The sequence below is a fragment of the Nomascus leucogenys genome, chromosome 11, assembly GCF_006542625.1.
Source record: "Nomascus leucogenys isolate Asia chromosome 11, Asia_NLE_v1, whole genome shotgun sequence".
Classification (NCBI taxonomy): domain Eukaryota; kingdom Metazoa; phylum Chordata; class Mammalia; order Primates; family Hylobatidae; genus Nomascus; species Nomascus leucogenys.
Genome location: NC_044391.1, coordinates 38,888,204 through 38,909,094, shown reverse-complemented (window position 1 = coordinate 38,909,094; position 20,891 = coordinate 38,888,204). Strand labels below are relative to the sequence as shown.

The window sequence follows — 20,891 nt, the reverse complement described above, 5'->3', positions numbered from 1 at the left end:
ACCAAAACAATTTGGGTTGCCCACTTAAAAACTGAAGTCCAACTCTCATTCTTTTCCCACTGCCTAGGAAAATGTAAACCATTGGATGGACATGTTTTTATTGAAACATTTAAGCACTTTTTTGTTTTCTTCCTTTTGACCAGCCATGAGTAACTTAGGTTTTTGTAAATTACTAGTCAATTTGTCTCTCTTTAAATATTTTAACATACATTTAGTGAATAATTGTGAACAAGGGCCCATCACTTGTGAGACACCTGAAATGTCTCATAGTCTCATCCCACAAGTATCATATGATTGGAGAAAAAAGACATACATGTAGGAAAAAATTCATAATAATACAGGATGATGTGTGATATCAAATAAGTGGAATTGACAATAAGGGTGATTAAAATTTAGGGAAGGCAGAGAACACTTTGAACATGATGCAAGGGGAACTGGCTTCTTTATCTTTTCATTCAATAACTAACTTTATCGAGGATGTTCCCTTGGCATTGAGCCAGATAATATCTCTGTTCTCATGGGCCTTACTTTCTTTGAGGGAAATAGACATGGTAAAAATAAGACCATTTCATTATGAATACGAAACAGGGCAAGGTAGACTAAGTGAAGTGGGTACTATTTAATCAGGGAGGCCTCTCTGAGGAGGAGACATATATACTGAAACAATGCCAAGAAGCAGCCAGCCACAATTTAAGGTGAAAATTCTAAGCAAAGGTACCAACCAATCCAAGGAATAAGCTTGGGGTGTTTGAAGTTCAGAAAGAAGGCCAGTGTGGCTGAAGGCACTGCGAAGAAGAAGAAGAGATGGTAGAAAATAAGATCAAATATGTCTAGAAAACAAATGTCATAGAAAGCCATTTCAGGATTTTAAGTAGAGGAGTAAAATAAAATGTTTATTAAAAAGACAATCTCAGCCATGTGGGGTGGCTCAAGCCTGTAATCCTAGCACTTTGGGAGGCTGAGGCAGGTGGATCACCTGAGGTCAGGAGTTCAAGACCAGACTGGCCAACATGGAGAAACCCCATCTCTACTAAAAATACAAAAATTAGCCTGGTGTGGTGGTGCCCAGCTGAGGCACAAGAATCGCTTAAATCTGGGAGGTGGAGGGTGCAGTAAGCCGAGATTGTGCCACTGCACTCCAGCCTAGAAGACAAAGAGAGACTCTCAAAAAAAAAAAAAAAAAAAAAAAAAAGAAATGCTGGTGACTGGAGAAAGAAGGACAAAATCAGATTCAGATGTGTCAAGTGCTACTGGGTGTACTAAGAGGTTAAAGAAGTGACCATTGGACTTGACAACATAGAAATCCTGTGACACTGACAGGAGCCACTTCGGTGGAATAGCAGCAAGTGAAGTCCCAACAGGAGTTGATTGAGGAGGAAGTGCAAGCCATGAAACACATTTCTGTGAAAGTGATTAAGTGCCTTTAAAAATATTCTAAAACATCGCCTTCTGCTGAAACACTTTGCGTACTCCTAAAACGTGTTTTTGAACAATGTTTTTTAAGTTGGAAGAAAATTTAGAGATGATCTAGCCCAACCCTTTCATTTTACAGATGGCCAGAATAAGGTCTGGGGAGTTTAACTAGTTTGCAGAGCCAGATGCTTAACTTACAGTTTGCAGTTTTTGTTTTTTAATTCTCCACTGCTACTAATGGTAACTAACATTTAATTGAGTGCTTACTAGGTGCCATATACTATGTCTAAAGCTTTACATATATTAATACAATTCTCATCATAATCTTATAGAGTTCTAGTAAAATCTCCATTTACAGCTGAGAAAATGAAGGCACAGAATGCTGAAGTATCTTGTTTAATGTCATATATCTGACAAGTTCTGTGGAGCCAGAATTCAAAACCCAGATACTCAGGAGGACACATTCTTGATCGGTATTTTATTCTATTATTTTTATTAGTTCCAATCCTTATGACTCTGTTTAAAATGAGTATCTGCATTATTGTGCAAACATTTCTGAGATCTAATCACATACCTGGTCCCATTTAATTTCAGTCTATCCCTCCATCACTTTTTGTGGAAAATGCTATCTAAGTTGGAGGTTCTGCTTGAGTATTCTTAATTTTTGTTCTTTTTAATGCATACAGTGGTCAAAGTAAATAGCTAACATATTGGCACCAAACCATTGCCTATTGAAGCAAGCTTTGAATGAAATTGGTTTGTCATTGACCACTGTAAGAAACTCATTTGTAAAGATAATAATGTAAAACATCATGACTCTTGTGTATGCTTGCCTGTCTCTGAACTCCACCTCTATCAGCATACTCAATACATTGCCTCTTTCCAACATTTATCTCCTATTTCGGGAGAAAGTTTTGTGGGAGCATCTACCACGTTGCAAAGATTCAACATTTCTCCTAAAAATAGGAGTTTCTTTTAGATATAAGCAATGAAATTTCAAGCAACAATATTATTTCTCTCATGTCCTTTGCTTTTTTAAGATCTGAACCTCAAGATTCAAATGGATTTTCATTGAAATTCACCATGATCCCCTCTGCAGCTGTGGTCTCAAAATACCATTTCTGCATTTATTTTAGCCCATGGAATAACTGTGCTGAGAAACCACAGAGTCAATCAGATTCAAAATGTTAAAATCCTTCCTGCTTGGAGTTTTCCGTCTTCACATCAAAGCATTTCATGCCCATCAGCAACTTTTTAATGCATTTGCTCCTCGTTTGCACAATTTCCATTTAAAGACGTTCCTTGGCTGACTTCTCTGATGAAGTTTCCTGCTTGCCAGGAGAGCACGCTAATGCAGAAATTACAAAGGGGGCTTCACGTCCCTTTTCTGGAGGACCTGATATTTCAGATAATTTCCAGCTTCAGTTTTGGAGAAACTACTGTTCTTTGCACCAGGGGAAAAGAAACTGATTTTCAGTGTGAGCAACCTGTGAAGATAGATAGGGACAAATATAAGTAAATGAGAATGTCATTTAGGAAGAGAATTGAAGACACAATAGAAGCTCTTATTAGACTCCATACAATAATGTCATGTCTTTGTTCTAACTTAAGCTTGCATGTATACGATGGGGTTCAAGAAACTTGGCAAGAATTTTTTTTTAAATTAAACAGTCTTGATTGCCTTCTTTTAATTAAAAGAAAAATAATACATAAAACAATAGATTTGAAAAGGAAGAGCCCACATCTTCTGGAAAATGTTAATATTCATGAGTTATAGGAAAGTGATGAGAGCCAACACATCACTTTTTTTTTTTTTTTTTTTTTTGCTCCAAGTAATCAACTCTGCCTACAGCCAAACCAGGCCTTTTAATAAAATTATTATTACTTAAAAAGTAAAAAGATAAAATTATTATTTAGCATTCATAATTCAAAAATAATAAACCCAGGGTTTATATTTTATTCATATACCTTTCACATCATGTAAAACTATATTTGAAAACAACTTGTTTCATCAAATCATAGTATTTCTGTACTAAACAACAGAGTTGAATGAAGTTTGGCTTAAATATCCTTATTTTATTTCTGTATTTGTCCTAAATCAATTCTCCATGGTTCAGATTCAATATTTAGTTGATAATAAGTGAACTGGCTAATATATTTATTTATTGAATTTTCATCCTATACTACGTAATATTCATAACTATACAAAATATACAAATATGGAGTTCCCATTCTATGACTGCTAAATTAAGCACATCTAGATCAGCCTTTTGTCCATTTTTCATGTTTCCTTCCTTCTCTTAGGAAGAGTTGTGATTTCTTAAATGGTGGGAAAATTTGAATATCTACATTTCACCTCTACTTTTTCCGGGAGAGGTCCATGAAGAAGTGATTGGGAAGGAGAGCAAGTCTTGGTTGGACAGTATGGTAAGTCAGCAAGGGTGAAAAGAGAGGGGGTCCCTGTCAACTATATGTATAGTTCTTCCAGGGAAAGAAACATAGACTCAAATTTGCTTTTCATCCTGTTCTGACATTGTAAGGAAAAAATAGTGAAACTCCTTGGACCACTTTTATAACTTGCAGTGTTCTCATTGAGCTACATTTTTTTATTTGCTTGCTTCAAGGACTTAGAAGTCTGTAAAGTGCAAATCTATAAATAAAAGCTTAAAATCATAGAGTTAATCACAACAATAGGTGAGAAAGATGTAGCATGCAGAATGCCAGACTATTAGCTGACTAACTGAAAACGTGTGTATATTTTTCAGCAGTTAGTGGAGAGATCAATAGAACACATATTTAATTAGCCATGTGGTTTGTTTTACTGGGACTGGAGCTACATGTCTCTCCCACTCTGCCAGGCTTTTAGGACTTCACAAGCTTAATATATACGTACACACATACATATTTTGTAACTTTTATTTTATATATATATATATATATACACACACACACACACACATACACACACACACTTACGTATTTTGATTATCCAAAATGAGACTTAATATCCAAATCATGTTATGTTGCTAAAAAAGTAAGAAAAACATAGCAGTCTAATTTCCATTCTTTAAAGAGCAGGAAGGTTGGGAACTTTTGGTTTCAAGTGTATAAAATGCACTGTTTTAATTCTTTCATATATTATGAAGGAATGTTTATATTTTATAAAAGATTAAAGCATGTTATGCATCTTAGAAAAAAGTGTCAAGAAAATATAGTTTTCATGACTTAGTACTTTACTGGAGTATTTTTTTAAACTATCCATTTACTTTGGGAGGAATTTTATGTTAACAACTATTTTCTAGTCATAGCACAGATCTAGTAAGGTTAAAATATAATTTTAATTAACATAAGTAGGATTCATAAATTTTCACTCAGGAAAAACAGGCTACTTGGGAAACATAACATTCTTAGATCTGAACACTTACCACATAAAATCCACATTGAAAAATGGCTTATATATATTTTATTAAAGATGAAGTTATAATATATAAATGTAAAAAACAGCATGGAAGTAGAGCTGATGATTTTAAGAATGGTGGCAAACTCAAGCTCAGTAGTCAAATTCTATACAGTTGATATTTAAAGTTTTAAGATCTGTGATATATATATCTATATATAGAGATACCCTTTTCCTCTGCCAAACAGGAAGCTATAACCACAAGCTATTAAATGCAAGTTACCTGTTGAAACCTTATACCAGCAGTTCCCAACCTTTTTGGCACCAGGGACCGGTTTCATGGCAGATAATTTTTCCAAGGACCAGGGTGGGTGGGGGATGGCATTAGATTCTCATAAGGAGTGTGCAACCCAGATAACTTGAATGCAGAGTTCACGATAGGGTTCGTGCTCTTATGAGAATCTGATGCTGCCGCTGATCTGACAATAGGCGGAGCTTGGGCAGCAATGCTGGATTGCCTGCTGCTCACCTTCTGCTATGTGACCCTGTTCCTAACAGGCCATGGACAGGTACTGGTCTAGGGCTTGAGAACCCCTGCCTTGTAATAAAGAATTTATTTTTCTATTCTCCAAAAGATTACATAGAAATGTGAGGAGGAAAAGTTGCAATTATTTCTGAACCTTCCCATCAGCCTTGTCTCTGATAGAACTGGCCTATTGTGGACGGGCTTTGTCTAGATTAGAGAAAGTAGAAGATATTCTTTTGGTGTAATTGTTCAGGTGAGTCCTTCATGTCAATTATTTCATTCTTGTTCTTGTTATATTATGTGTATTAGTCTGTTTTCATGCTGCTGATACAGACATACCTGAGACTGGGCAATTTACAAAAGAAAGAGATTTCTTGGCCTTACAGTTCCACATGGCCAGGGAGGCCTCACGATCATGGCAGAAGGCAAGGAGGAGCAAGTCACATCTTATGTGGATGGCAGCAGGCAGAGAGCGAGCTTGTGCAAGGAGACTCCCATTTTTAAAACCATCAGATCTCGTAAGACTTATTCACTATCAGGAGAATAGCAAGGTAAAGACCCGCCCCCATGATTCAATTATCTCCCACTGGCTCACTCCCATAACATGCGGGAATTATGGGAGCTACAAGATGTGATTTAGATGTGGGGACACTCAGCAAAACCATATCATTATCATTTTTATGGATGTTACAAATCATAATATATAATCATTTTTTCAGGAGGTTACTGTGAAATGACCTTCCCTCAGGCAAGAAAACCTAAATATCACAACCCTCAGATTTTATGAGTCCCTTTTATGTAGGAAAATAACTGGTACTTTCCCTACCAAATCAATAATGTTCAGCCAGGCATTTATTTTTTATTTTTATTTTTCAGGATGAAGGTAAAATCTTACAATTCAAAGTAACAATGTGGTTCATTTGACCAAATACTTACTGTGGACTTTAGGACCATTTATTTAAATTGCTGTCTTTGATTAACTCAAGAACTCTTGGTGCCTTTTTTCTTCTAGCTTTCTTCAACAACTGTAATTAATCACAGAATTTGTCATCAATTTTTCCACCAAGGCCATGAATACTCTTTGAATGAATGACGATTCTTTCTTTGTGTTAAGTTTCTGTGCCCCAAGGCTATTAAAATTTTGTAGTTTCTCCACATTCTTCAAAGCTTTCAACTTTTGGCTAAAAACAACATGACAGAACAAGATCTATTATCTGGGTTTATGAATTAATCTGCATTCAAATGCCTGGTGATTATAGCACTTAAACCTGTTTATCAAAGCACAGGGCTTTTGAAGAAAGTATTTCTGAAAGTTGTGCCTATAAAAAGGGTAGAAAAGACTCCAAGACTCTGGTGTGATCAAAGCATTTGGATCAGGCAGCCATTCAACCACGTGGACTATTGGGACAAGGATTAGGCCCCCACAGAGTAGCTAAGTTTATAAAATGATTCAGAGGAGCCAAAAGATCAGAAAATAGTAGGATTAGTTGTCTGTTTTATTGTTCTGGGATTCTGTTTCTACATTATGAAAGATCAAAGGGGTTTTCCACCTCTTCTCATGTTGATGTCTAGAACCTCCTTTCCAACTAGTGTGGTAAGGCTTATCAGTATATGATGAAGATTTGGGATTTTGCATCTGGCTTTTAAACTTCTTTGTGTAAACTGTACCTTTATCCCTTGACTTCATCCTCTTGATATGGAAGCCAGCTAAAACATCCCCTCCGATCTTCATCTCTCCGTCTTTGCATGGCAACAAATCAGAATTGTTGCTCTTCTTTCCCCCTAGTTCTCTGACATTTCTTTTCCATTTCTTAATTCCTTTCTTCTCTGCTCTACCTACTGCCCTGCTCCCATGGTTTTAAATGACCTGTAGAAGGCCTTCATCACCCATGCCTATCCTAGTATTTCATCAGTTGGCAGAGGGACTCCCTGCTTTCTCAAAGACTTCTCAACATAGAGAAATGCACAATAGAAGAGAAAGGGAAATATGGTTAAGCAAAGTAAGGATTTAGTTTTTGGAGAACGTTCAAAAGAAAGTTGTGAAACCTATGGGAAAGGTTTAGAGGAAATAGTCTCACTAAGAGCTAATGGGGGCTAAAGATTGTTGTAGAGTACATGTCAAATTACAATGCCTGGAAGCAAAGCAACAGTCTGGTCCCCAAAATGATATGAGGAAAAATATATGGTCAAATTGTTATAAATTCCATGTTTTCGTGGTAAAAATGTTGTGGTCAATAGGAAAACAGTAGGTAAAACTAGATTCAAACTTCCAATTACTCATACATGGAGAGAAAGAGAAACTCAAACAGAATAAATCCTCCACAAGGATTGTTGTCCATTGCATTTTGACATCATTAACTTGGGCAATTACCTCAGTGCCTAATTAACATGATGTTGGAATGGATTTCTAAGCCCACATTGCTCACCTAACCCTGTAGACTCTTCTCATTATTTTTGTTGTTCATTCTGTTATGTGCCAGGCAATGGTCTAAAATTAACTGAATATCTTACTATACCCAGGCCCCATCTTAGATGTTTTATATTTGTTAACAGAGTTAATCTTTACAACTAATACAGGAGTTATTAAGAAATAATTTTTAGGCAGCTAGAAAGGTTCTTGGTGGTAATTTTCCTGTAAGAAGAAGCAACCCCCAAACCATTTCTTTTCTAACAGAAAGGCGGCTTGAAGGTCTAGACCAGCAAGCTTTGATATGCAAATGCAGGCCATTAGAAATGGGGTCCACCCAATATGGCAATTCCCACCTTCCTCTTGTCGCAAGGTGTGCCCAGTGTTGTGGCCACCTCCAGATAACTCAACATGTTCAGGACATCATGGCAGCCCACATTTACATATTAAAAGACTAAGGTGGGAGCACTAGGTTTTTCCGTGGGCTACGTGAATGATGCACCTGGCCAAACCAATCCCCTGGGCCCTTTGCAAATCAGACACCACTTCCTCCAGCCTCCAATATAACTGACCAGTTTTCTGTTGCACACAGGGTTTCTCTCTTGGAGCCTCCCTCCCTCTGTCTCTGTATGGGGGAGCTGCTGCTTTCTCGCTTGCTTGTTAAACTTCCTGCTCCTTAAAACCACTCCATGTGTTTCCGTGTTGTTTTATCTAAATCAGTGTGAGACCAAGGACCCTGGTGCTCCTCCAGTCATTGCAGCTGTATCACAACTACCCTGACAGGTGAGTTGTACTACCCTCATTTTACAGAAGATAAAACTAAGGTTCAGGATGGTTAACCAACAAAGGTCACATGCTAATAAATATTAAAGCTTAGACTTCAGGCCTGACTTCATTGATTGGGCATTTTATCAACTGTATATATTTAGAGTTCTAAGTCCATTGTTGAAAACTTGAGATTAATTCCAGGAAGATTTGGAGATAGATATATGACATGAAAGGAAGGAGGTCATAGTTTTTGGGTCAAATGATGTAACAAAGTCAACATATCATACAATTTTCATTCACCTTATGCTGACCCTTTTAAATGAAATGACATGGGTAATCAGGGTCACCCTTCCTGGAACTAGGTAGAAAGAAGTGTCACCCATCCTGGAACTAGGTGGAAAGAAGTGATGTTTCCTTTAGCTATTTAAGGATCAGCCTCCTGCATTCTTGGGGAGCTTATTATACAGGGCAATGTGATAGGCAATGGGGAGATAAAATAAATGATTTCATACCAGAAGGTGTTTTTAGTCTCAAGGAAGGAGTAAATATGCAAATGAGTAAATTCCATCAAGTTTAAGGCATGATTAACTTATCTCTTACTTTCCTTTCCAAGGAAAAAAAGATGTCAAACTATATCATGCCTTCAGTTATAGGATTTGAATATTCCTTTTAGAATCAACTACGTAGAGTATATGCCATGCCAGATGTCAATGCATTTATAGTGATGATGTTACAGCTGGGATGAGGATGGGCCCAGAAGAGAGTCAGAAAAATCTTTCTAGGCCAACTGAGCTTTGAATGTGGAAAGGTAAGGAGGAAGCAGTGTGAAGAAGAGATGTGCAGGCTATTCCATGCAGAATAAATAGAATGGGTAAAAAAGTATGCCTTTCTAGCTGGGACCCAGCCTGGCATGTCCCGGGATGATAAGGAAATGGGGAGGCTGTGTTGTGGGAAGTCAGGGACCCTGAAAGGAGAGACTGGCTGGAGCCGCAGCAGAGGAACATAAATTGTGAAGATTTCATGGACACTTATCAATTTCCAAATAATACTCTTATAATTTCTGATGCTTGTCTTACTTTAATCTCTTAATACTGTTATCTTCGTAAGCTGAGGATGTACGTCACCTCAGGACCACTATGATATTTGTGTTAACTGTACAAATTGATTGTAAAACGTGTGTTTGAACAATATAAAATCAGTGCACCTTGAAAAAGAACAGAGTAACAGCGATTTTAAGGGAACAAGGGAAGACAACCATAGGGTCTGACTGCCTGCAGGGTTGGGCAAAATAGAGTCGTATTTTTTGTCTTGCAGAGAGCCTATAAATGGACATGCAAGTAGGGAAGATATTGCTAAATTCTTTTCCTAGCAAGGAATATTAATAATTAGTACCCTGGGGAAGGAATGCATTCCTGGGGGGAGGTCTGTAAATGGCTGCTCTGGGAGTGTCTGTCTTATGCAGTTGAGATAAGGATTGAAATATGCCCTGGTTTCCTGCACTACCCTCAGGCTTATTAGGGTGGGGAGAAACCCCCACCCTGATTTGAAGTCCGACTGGTTTTCTGCTCTCAAACCCTGTTTTCTGTTGTTTAAGATGTTTATGATGTTTATCAAGACAATACATGCACTGCTGAACATAGACCCTTATCAGTAATTCTGCTTTTGCCCTTTGCCTTGTGATCTTTGTTGGACCCTTATCAGTTTCTGGTTTGCCCTTGTCCTGTTTCCTCAGACGCATGTGATCTTTGTTCTCCTTTTTGCCCTTTGAAGCATGTGATCTTTGTGACCTACTCCCTGTTCTTACACCCCCTCCCCTTTTGAAATCCTTAATAAAAACTTGCTGGTTTTACAGCTCAGGTGGGCATCACGGTCCTACTGATATGTGATGCCACCCCTGGAGGCCCAGCTGTAAAATTCCTCTCTTTGTACTCTTTCACTTTATTTCTCAGCCAGCCGACACTTAGGACAACAGAAAGAAGCTACGCTGAACCACTTAATCGGTGGGTTCCCCTGATTAGGCTGGGGCCTCATTGGGGGCCTGGAGGCAGGATGGTGGTTAGGAATAAGGCTCCCAAGGTTCAGGCCAGACTGAAGGTCTTAATGCTAGGGAGTATACGTTAACTTATTGCAGACAATGGGAAGCCACTGGAGAAACTCAGCAGGGAGCTGAGTCTATCTAACATCTTTTTCTTCCTTCTTTTTGGGTATGCTCCTATCAGAGGCTTTATAAATAGCTACTTTTATATCAAACTACATGCAACTTGTTTTCCCTGCTGGACTTCCATAGTTGTGAAGCCATGATTACCAGAATTTCTGATTCAAAGATTCTTGGTGAGTTTCACTCCTCAGAGTCCTTTATCTCCTTTCTCTTGATTTCTCTTTGCCCTGATCTTTACTCTGAAATTCTACTCATTTCAAATGCCACTTCTCCTAGGTATTGTGTCTTGTTCTTCCCCAAGTGTACAGCAGCTTACCATCATTATATGAACCCCCTTATACTTTTTTGAGCTCTTACTGAACTTCTCTTGATTTATATATTTTGGTATATTTGGTCTTTTAGATTGAGCTCTTTGAGTATAGAGATGGGATCTTAATGTCTTATCAATTCTATGTTAGTATCTGTTTTGAGCTCAGTCTAATAAAGATGACATAATAGGTATATTGAATTGTGTACCGATACACATGGAAAAAATCCCCTTTCCATGTCCCCTGTTCTGCCTCTGAGGAGCAACAGAGGGAATAAAATGCCCCTACATTTGTATGCTTCTTAGTGTGATAGCCAGCCTCCAAGGCACTCCCAATGATCCCCACCTCCTAGAATTCACACCCTTGTGAAGTCACCTCCTATATCACACCAGCATTAGTCTGTGGGATCAAATAATATGGCGAGAGTGATGGTGTGTTACTTCTGAGATGAGGTTGTAAAAGAACGCTAGCTACTAACACCTTGACCTCTCTTTCTCAGATTTCTTGCTCAGGGCAAGCCACCTGCCATGTCGTGAGAACACTCAAGCAGCACATGGCAAGGAATGGAGATGGACAGACATGGGCCAGCAAGAAACAGGCTTGCCAACAACAGCTTGCATGATCCTGAAAGTGAGTCCTCTAGCCCCATGTGACTGTTGCCCTGGCCAAAAACTTAACTGCAACCTCAAGAGATATACCTACCCTGAATCAGAACCACCCAGTCAAACTACCCCTGGCATCTTAACCCAGAGTAACTGTGAGATAATTATGATGATTTTAAGCTTCTCGGTTTGGGGGTAATTTGTTATGCAGCAACAGATAACAAAACACTTAGCAAATGTTACTCCAGTGTTATTGGATTGAGGACCATAGGGATACAGGAGAAAAGAAAGGTGAACACTCAGGTTTAGAAAACAAAAGAAATTATAATCAAATCATTTTTCTAATAAAAAGTGGGTACTTTGCAATTTTGCCTTAGCTTAATTTTAAGGTAGATCTATGTCAGAGTTTAAATTCAGTGTTCAATGACTTATTGCCTAAATGTACAATAATCTATCTAGTTTCCTAAAGGAGGCCAGAAGAAAAGAAGAGTGAGCCGGTAAAAAGAGGGCTAAGATCCTCCAAGAACTGAGTTTGTGTTCCAGCTGTCACTTACTATTTGATTATCAATGGGCAATTTATATAATCTGTTTTAAATCACATTTTCCATACCAGTAAAAGGGATATAATAATTTAGATCCTGCATATCTTGAGACTAAATGAGTCAGTGTGTGTGGTGATTTATAATACTGATGTGTTTTTGACTTAACAGGCCCCATTGACTGGAAGATGGCCATTTGACAATACATTCTTTCCTGAGGAAACTTGACTTCTGGTGACTTGGGCCCCAGGCAAGTATGTACCAATCACAAACTTTCTGGCTTATCCTAGGCTTCTCAGTCTCTGTCCCTCTATATTGAATTTGATTTTGAGAGGAAGGCATCCAAAAGAGTTGGTGTGAACCTAATACTGTCACAAAGCTAGGAAAATTTTGGGCTCAATATTTGAGACAGGAAGAGAACCCCAGCTACCTTATTGAGGCTGATTTATAAGAGTAAATTATAAAAATGAACATTTTCTGTCTTATATTTTGAATATAAATTTTTGCATATATTCGTAACTCACCTTATACTTTATATGTATTCAATGCTGAATGGAATTTTGATAGACTTAAAATCTGATAATCATTTTCTCTGCCATTTTCCAAAAGAACTGGATTTTAAGCAGACTATTTAGAGGCCTAGCTATGTTCAAAGGCTTTCAGGGAAGATATTGAGTAACTTCTATAGTAGATGCTATTGGTGCCCAACACTTATTCCCTCAGTGTCCATGATTTAAAACAGATTACATAAATTGCCCATTGATAATCAAATAGTAAGTGACAGAGCTGGAACATGAACTCAGTTCTTGGAGGATCTTAGCCCTCTTTTTACCAGCTCATTTTTCTGTCCTCATTTAAGAGGAGATTATATAGATCATTGTACATTTAGGCAATAAGTCACTGAACACTGAATTTGAACTGTGACATAGATCCACCTTACAATTAGTTCCTTTTATGGCTGATTAGTATTTCATCATATATATTTACATTTTCTGTATCCACTTGTTGATTGATAGACATTTGGGGTGGTTCCATGTTTTTGCAATTGCAAATCGTGCTGCTATAAACATATGTATACAAGTATCTTTTAAAAGATACTTGTATACACATAATAATAAAATAATGACTTCTTTTCCTCTAGGCAGATACCCAGGAGTGGGATTGCTGAATCAAATGGTAGATCTACTTATAGTTCTTTAAGGAATTTCCACGCTGTTTTCCGTAATGGTTGTACTAGTTTACATTCTCAACAACAATGTAAAAGTGCTCCCTTTTACCACATCCATGCCAACATCTATCATTTTTTGATTATGTCCATTCTTGCAGGAATAAGGTGGTATCACATTGTGGTTTTGATTTGCATCTCCCTGATTGATAATCAGTCATGTTGAATGTTTTTCCATATATTTATTGGTCATCTGTACATCTTCTTTTGAGAATTGTCTATTCAGGTCCTTAGCCCAATTTTTGATGGGATTTTTTTTTCTTGCTGATTTGAATTTCATGTAGATTCTGGATATTAGTCCTTTGTTAGATGTATAGTTTGTGCAGATTTTCTCCCACTCTGTGGGTTGTCTGTTAACTCTGCTGATTATTATTATTTTGCCACATAGAAGCTTTTTATTTTAAGTCTCACCTATTTATCTTTGTTTTTGGGTTCTTGTTCATGAAGTCTTTGCCTAAGACAATGTCTAGAAGGGTTTTTTCCATGTTCTAGAATCTTTATGGTTTCAGGTCTTAGATTTAAAGTCTTTGATCCATCTTGAATTGAGTTTTGTATAAGGTGAGAGATGAGGATCCAGTTTCATTTTCCACCTGTGTCTTGCCAATTATATCAGCACCATTTGTTGAATACAGTATCCCTTCTCCACTTTGTTTTTGTGTTGCTTTGTCAAAGATCAGTTGGCTGTAAGTATTTGGCTTTATTTCTGAGTTCTCTATTCTGTTCCATTGGTCTATGTGCCTATTTTTTATGAATACCATGTTGTTTTGGTGATTATAGCCTTATAGTATAAAGTCAGGTATAGTTTAAAGTCAGGTAATGTGATACCTTCAGATTTGCTCTTTTTGCTTAGTCTTTCTTTGGCTATATGGGCTCTTTTTTGGTTACACATGAATTTTAGCATTGTTTTTCTAGTTCTGTGAAGAATGATGGTGGTTTTTTGATGGGAACTGCATTAAATTTGTAGATTGCTTTTGGCAGTATAGTCACTTTCACAATATTGATTCTACCCATCCATGAGCATGGGATGTGTTTCCACTTGTTTGTGTCATCTATGATTTCTTCCAGCAGTGTTTTGTAGTTTTCCTTATAGAGGTCCTTCACCTCCTTGCTTAGGTGTATTCTTAAGTATTTTATTTGTTTTGCAGCTGTTATAAAAGGAGTTGAGTTCTTGATCTGATTCTCAGCTTGGTCATTGTTGGTGTATAGCATTGCTACTGATTGTGTACATTGATTTTGTATCCGGAAACTTCCCTAAATTCATTTATCAGTTCTAGGAGCTTTTTGGAGCGGTCTTTAGGGTTTTCTACGTATATGATCATATCATCAGCAAACAGTGCTAGTTTGACTTCCTCTTTACTAATTTGGATGCCCTTTATGCACAGACAATCTAAGGTCACATACCTCAAGGAACTAAAGAAACAAGAACAAACCCAAACTCAGCAGAAGAAATAACAAAGATCAGAACAGAACTAAATGAATGAAAAAGCTTGTTCTTTGAAGATAAAATTGATAGACCATTAGTGAGATTAATCAAGAAAAGAACGAAGTTCCAAATAAGCTCAATTAGAAATGGGAGACATTATCACTGATACCAAGAAATACAAAAGATCATTCAAGGCTGCTGTGAACACCTAGAGGAGATGGTTAAATTCCTAGAAATATACAACCCTCCTAGATTAAACCAGAAAGAAATAGAAACTCTGAACAGATCAATAACAAGCAGCAAGATTGAAATGGTAATTTAAAAATTGCCAACCAAAAAAGACAGATTTACACTAAATTCTACCAGACATTCAAAGAAGAATTGGTACCAACTTCCAAAAGATAAAGAGGGAATCCTCCCTAAATCATTCTATGAAGCCAGTTTTACCCTAATACCAAAACCAGGAAAGGACATAAAAAATGAAAACTACAGACCAATATCCCTGATGAACACAGAGGCAAACATTCTCAACAAAATACTATTTTTAATAGACTGGTAAATTGAGTAAATGTTTGAGTTCTGTAAGCTATTCTAGCAAATTACTGAAACTGAGATGAGAGTTATGGAAACTCCCAGTGTATAGCTGGTCAGTCAGAAGTACAGGAGGCTGACTTGCTATTGGCATGTGAAGTGTGGACAATCTTGTGGGATCTAATTTCAGATAGATAGATAGATAGATAGATAGATAGATAGATAGTGTTAGAATTTAATTGCATTTTAGGACACCCAGTTGGTGTCTGCTAGGAACTGGAGAATTGGTTGGTATGGGAAATAAACCCTACATATTTGGTATCAGAAGTGAAGTGTTATTTACAGAAAAGACCATTTAAATATATATATATAGATAGATGATAGATAGATACATGTCTTTCAGGGTAATCCAAAACTGGTTATTGGTGGCTCTAAAGGAGAATGTCGTCCCTTGGGGAGCTAGGTGGGCCTGCAAGGAAAGCCTGCTCACTGCATAATTCCTTGAGCTGGAAGAAGCACTCTACTTGCCCTCAGGGTAGTCCTTTTGGTTGACGTATCAACAAGCAGACTCCCACCTAGCTATCTTCTGTGGTGGTCTCAGGATACGCATGCATCCTTGTGAAACAGAAGTGGGAATCCAAAATGCGTCACTGCCCCTGCCTAGTTTCCTGTCTTTCCCATGCTCTAATGCGTATAGGTCACCAAGTCTCCTGCAATACAATTATAGAGCATATTCCACCCGATATGTCTAAATATGTGAATGATCAATCGTTAGCACTTAATATGGTACACAGAATAGATATTGGTTGAGTGAACAGAGGTTTAGTTATTCAACAATTCTTTATAGACAAAGATGGTTCTCAAATCAGAGCTACAGTGCTCCCATCTTGTTCTATTTTCATTGCGGAACAACATCTGTTCATTTACATGGTGTATTATATATACTGAGACTGTAATTAAGGCACCCACAGCCTTCTCCTCTTTTGGCCAACCAACATCATTTCCATGGTCCCTTCCTCTTAAGCCTGGGTTTCCAACTCTTTAATCATCACTGCTCTCTTCTAGATCCAAATGTCCCACTTACTTTTAAACTTTGGTGACCTAAACGGAAAGCTATCATAATGATGCTGTAAAAGTTTGGCAAATTTCAGCAGAAACCAACATCTGTTTGGTCCTTTCTCATTATCTTCTTGCTGACTTTTCATTAAAGAGTTTTGGAAAAGCTGTAAAACGTATTTTTGAAATTAATTGAACAATATCCATTCTGGCCCAAGTCTCTGCATGTATACAATTTTTATGCACAAATTGATTCATAAATGAAGGGTTTTTAAGCTTACACATATAAGCCTTTATACAATATTTTTAAATATTTTGCATGTTCTTTTTTTATTTGTAGTTTTGACTGTATTAATTTAACAGTGGCATGGCTTTTGAATAAATTATTTTAACTTAATGTTTTTATTTAAACCTTTCCCTTGGTATATATCCATTGAATAAGAAAAAGAACAGTGTTACATGCACTTACCATGTACCAGAAAAGGGTTTTTTCATAACAACTCAGTGAGCCAAGTACTATTGTCATCTCTATTTTTCAGATGATGCAGTTTAGGGAGAGAGAGGCTAAAGATTTGCCCAAGAAAAGCCCAGCAAGTGAGGGTCAGAGGTGGAACCTAAGAGCACAGACTATAGCGCGAGGCTTCTAGTGTCCATCATGATATGCTGTTGTATGTACATGAACACCTGGGTGCACTGGCCCTTTGGTAGAACCTTTTTATTGGCGATCACTAATATACACAAGCAGAAGTTTTCTTTGTGTTTAAAGATGATTTTTCTAATATAGTAATCATACTTGAGTACTGATGCTGGTTTAACTATAAAAATGACTCATGACTATTTCTTTATGGTTGCACTTTCTAAGCTCCCTTAAAGGTTTCATTTATTTTTTTGTTCTGAGAATATAAATCCTACAGTTGGTAAATTTAACTTTTTTTGTTCAAATATTGAGCTCATCTTGCCATTGTGAATAGCAAATGTAGCAGCCTCAATGAGCCCTATAAAATTAGCCCAGGCAGCTGTGATGTACATTTTAGGCTATCTACAAATACAGAAGAATGCTTTTTGCCTGGAGTATAATTCATTTCAGAGTCAGGTTTCCAGAACAGATGGTACTATTGTCACTACCCAGGTCTTCCTGTGGGGCTTTCAGAAACTGTATTGCCCTTTCAAAGAACTCTTGATACCATTCTGAGAGGACTGTCTGTACTATGAAATTAGTGGTGTGGTGTATCCATACCTCAATAAACTTGCTCCAGCTACACCTATTTGTTCCTTAAAGTTTTCTTTAAACTTTAGGGAAAATAATTACCTTGATAAATAAAAATCATATCCCAGCTTATTTTATTTGCCTTAAAAAAATTGAACATAATATTAAAAATTTCTTTAAAAAAACCAAGACTAGAGGTGCTTTCTCTACCTATTTAAGGAGGTTATTTGAGAAAACTCACAATCCTGTCTCCAAATGTGCCTTTGAATTTACTATCTGTATAGAGTAGAAGAAAGCAATGCTTCTAGTCATAGATAAGCATTTCAAAGAAATTTTAACACGTACTTTTACTCCCGAAATGTTCTCTAAAACAATGATTTCTCTTTCTTTAAAAATATTACATGCATACAGTTTTATGGTAGGATCTGCATCTATTAGGAAATACTCAAACATCTTTTAGTATGCTGATTTGTGAAGAATTCATAGCAAAATGAATTCATAACAAAATATGAACAATGTTTACCTTTCTGGAAGTAGAATGGGGACTGTTGGGAATGGAGATGAAGACTTCACTTCATGTTATTCATTTCCTGAAATGATAAAAAAGAAGAACAAACTCTGTACATGTATTTATTTACAAGTAGTTATGTGAGCGGTGAGATTGAGCTACTTTGTTTTCATACATTTTTCTGAATTAAATAAAATTAAATGATTTGTCTAAGTTCACATAGCTAGTTAGTGGCTAGACCTAGAATCCTGGTTCTCTAACTATACCATCTTCCCTAAGTATTATTTATAAAGTATATCCCATTAATTTGACCATAAAACCAAGCTTTAGAGCAGGTATAAATACACATGAGATAAATATAGTGACCCATAGGTAAAATGAATGGTAACTGTGTAAATATTAAGTGCTAGAAATTAAATATTAAATGCTAGAAATTAAATATTAAGTGCTAGAAATAGGCTCAGTTTGAAAATAAAATGATGCACAGTTGAGGGAAAACTCATTTTTTAAAGATGGTGGATTCTATTTTTAAAGATGGTGGATTCTAGATGAAAATAATGGAGGGAAATGGCCAATATGGCTGTCTAGAAGCAGCTACTGTGTGTAGCTCTCATGGAGAGAAAGGGAAGGGGTGAGTAAATATAACACCTTCAACTGAAACATCCCGGTATTCACAAAGGGAGTAATCAAGGAAACAACTTGACTCATGGAGAACAAAGAAAACCAAGACAGGACAAAGCCCATCTGGGAGAAACACGGAGACAGTGGACCCTCCCCCACCTAAGGAATCCATGCTTCTTTGACGACAGATGTTTGCAACCCTTGGCACAAGAGATATCCTTGCGAACCCGGTCTACCAGGGCCTTCAGTCTGACAGAGCTACCTGGAGTCTTGTCAGAGCAACCACTCAGACATGTGCGGGATCACTGGAGCCTTAGATACTTGGGCTTTCCAGCAAAAGTAGCTGCAGCTCCAGCAAAGTGGGAGGTTAGACCCCTGTACATACCCATAGAAAAGAGGCTGAATCCAGGGGGCTGAGCAGCAACAGCCTGCAGGCCCCATGTCCATGCTACCTCACAAGATAAGACCCATGGCTTAGAATTCTGGCCAGCCACTGGTACCAGCATTGTAACTCCCTAAGGAAGAGCTCCCAGGGGAACAGGCAGGCCTCCATATTTACTGTTCAGGTACATTAGCTGTTCCAGCCTTCAGGCTTTGCAGAATCCGGGCTGACCAGGGGCAGAAGGGATCCCCCAACACAGCAAAACTGCTCTACCAAACATGGCCAGACTACTACTTTAAGCAGGTCCCCAATCTCATTCCTTTTCACTGGGCAGGACCTCCCAACTGGGGCACCTCCAGCCACCTCTCCCCCAGAGGTGTTCTCTGGCCAACAGAGATTAGTAACTTCCCAGGGATGGAGCTCACAGAGGGGGTGGGCCACCGTCATTGCTGTTTGGGTGACTTAGCCATTCCAGCCATTGGGCTTTGGAGTGTCTAGGCAACCAGGGGCTGAAGCAAATGCCCAGCAAAGCATACCTGCTCTACCAAAATGTGGCCAGATGTCTTTTTTAAGCAGGTCCTGCAGGTCCCTGATCCTTTTCCTCCTCACCAGGCAGGATCTCCCAACTGGGGTGTCCAGCCACCTCCTACAGGTGCCTTTGGGCCAGCAGCAGGCACATACCTCTCTGGGTCAGAGCTCCCAGAGAGAGGGCCAGGTTGCCATTTTGCTGCTTCACAGCCTTCACTGGTGATACCTCCAGGTACTGGAAAATCTGACGTGACTAGGGATTGGAGTGGGTCCCAAGCATACCGAAGCAGACCTACAGAAAAGTGGCCAGACTGCTACATGGGTGTTTGTTCCCATATCCCATGTCTCCAGGTCTTTCAGGCCTGGGCCTCTAGCCACCCCCCACCAGAGCTATCAAGCCCATAGCAACTTGGCAACTCCCTGGACAGAGCACCCTGGGTAAACTGAAAGCCTCTCCTGTATTGCTTTATTTTGATTCTTTTTCTCCTTGGATTGGAGTTTGCTTCCCTCCTGAATCTCAATGATCTTCTTATCCATATTCTGAATTCTATTTCTATCATTTCAACTAGGTGAAGAACTCTTGTTGGAGAACTGATGCAGTCATTTGGAAGACATATGACACTCTAACCATTTGAGTTACCAAAGTTTTTGTATTCGTTCTTTCTCACCTCTGTGTGTAGATGTTCCTTTAACTGGAGTGTAGGTTGAGTATAGTCCATAGACTTCTTTCCAGGAGCTAAAGGATGAAATAGCCAGTATAAAAAAGAACCTAACAAGTCTGACAGAGCTGAATAACACAATACAAGAATTTCACAGTGCAATCACAAGTATTAACAGCAGAATAAACCAAGCTGGGGAATGAATCTCAGAACTTGAAGACTGGTTCTCTGAAACAAAGCAGTCAGACAAAAATAAATAAAAAAGAAAAAGAATAAACAAAACCTCTGAGAAGTATGGGATTATGTAAAGAGGCCAAATCTATGAATCACTGGCATCCCTATAAGGGATGGGGAGAAAGCAAACAAGTTGAAAAGCATATCTCAGGATATCATCTATGAAAACTTCCCCAACCTTCTAGAGAGGCAAACAAACAGTCAAAATCAGGAAATAGAACTCCTGCAAGATTCTCCCCAAGAAGATCATCCCCAAAACACATAATTGTCAGATTTTCCAAGGTTGAAATGAAAGAATGTTAAAGGTAGCTAGAGAGAAAGGGCAGGTCACCTACAAAGGGAACCCCATCAGACAGTGTAACTCTCAGCTAAAACCCTACAACCCAGAAGAGAGTGGGG

At 38.1% G+C, this 20,891-nt stretch overlaps 1 long non-coding RNA gene across 1 annotated transcript; it reads right to left on the bottom strand.

The window, feature by feature from the left end:
- Positions 1 to 1,796: 1,796 nt before the first annotated feature.
- On the bottom strand, positions 1,797 to 20,339 carry LOC100604687. Its single transcript, XR_120788.3, has 3 exons — positions 20,268 to 20,339; positions 18,084 to 18,150; positions 1,797 to 2,900 (listed from the first exon to the last, which is right to left on the bottom strand). It is a non-coding gene; the product is annotated as an uncharacterized LOC100604687 (long non-coding RNA).
- Between the last annotated feature and the right edge of the window lie 552 nt (positions 20,340 to 20,891).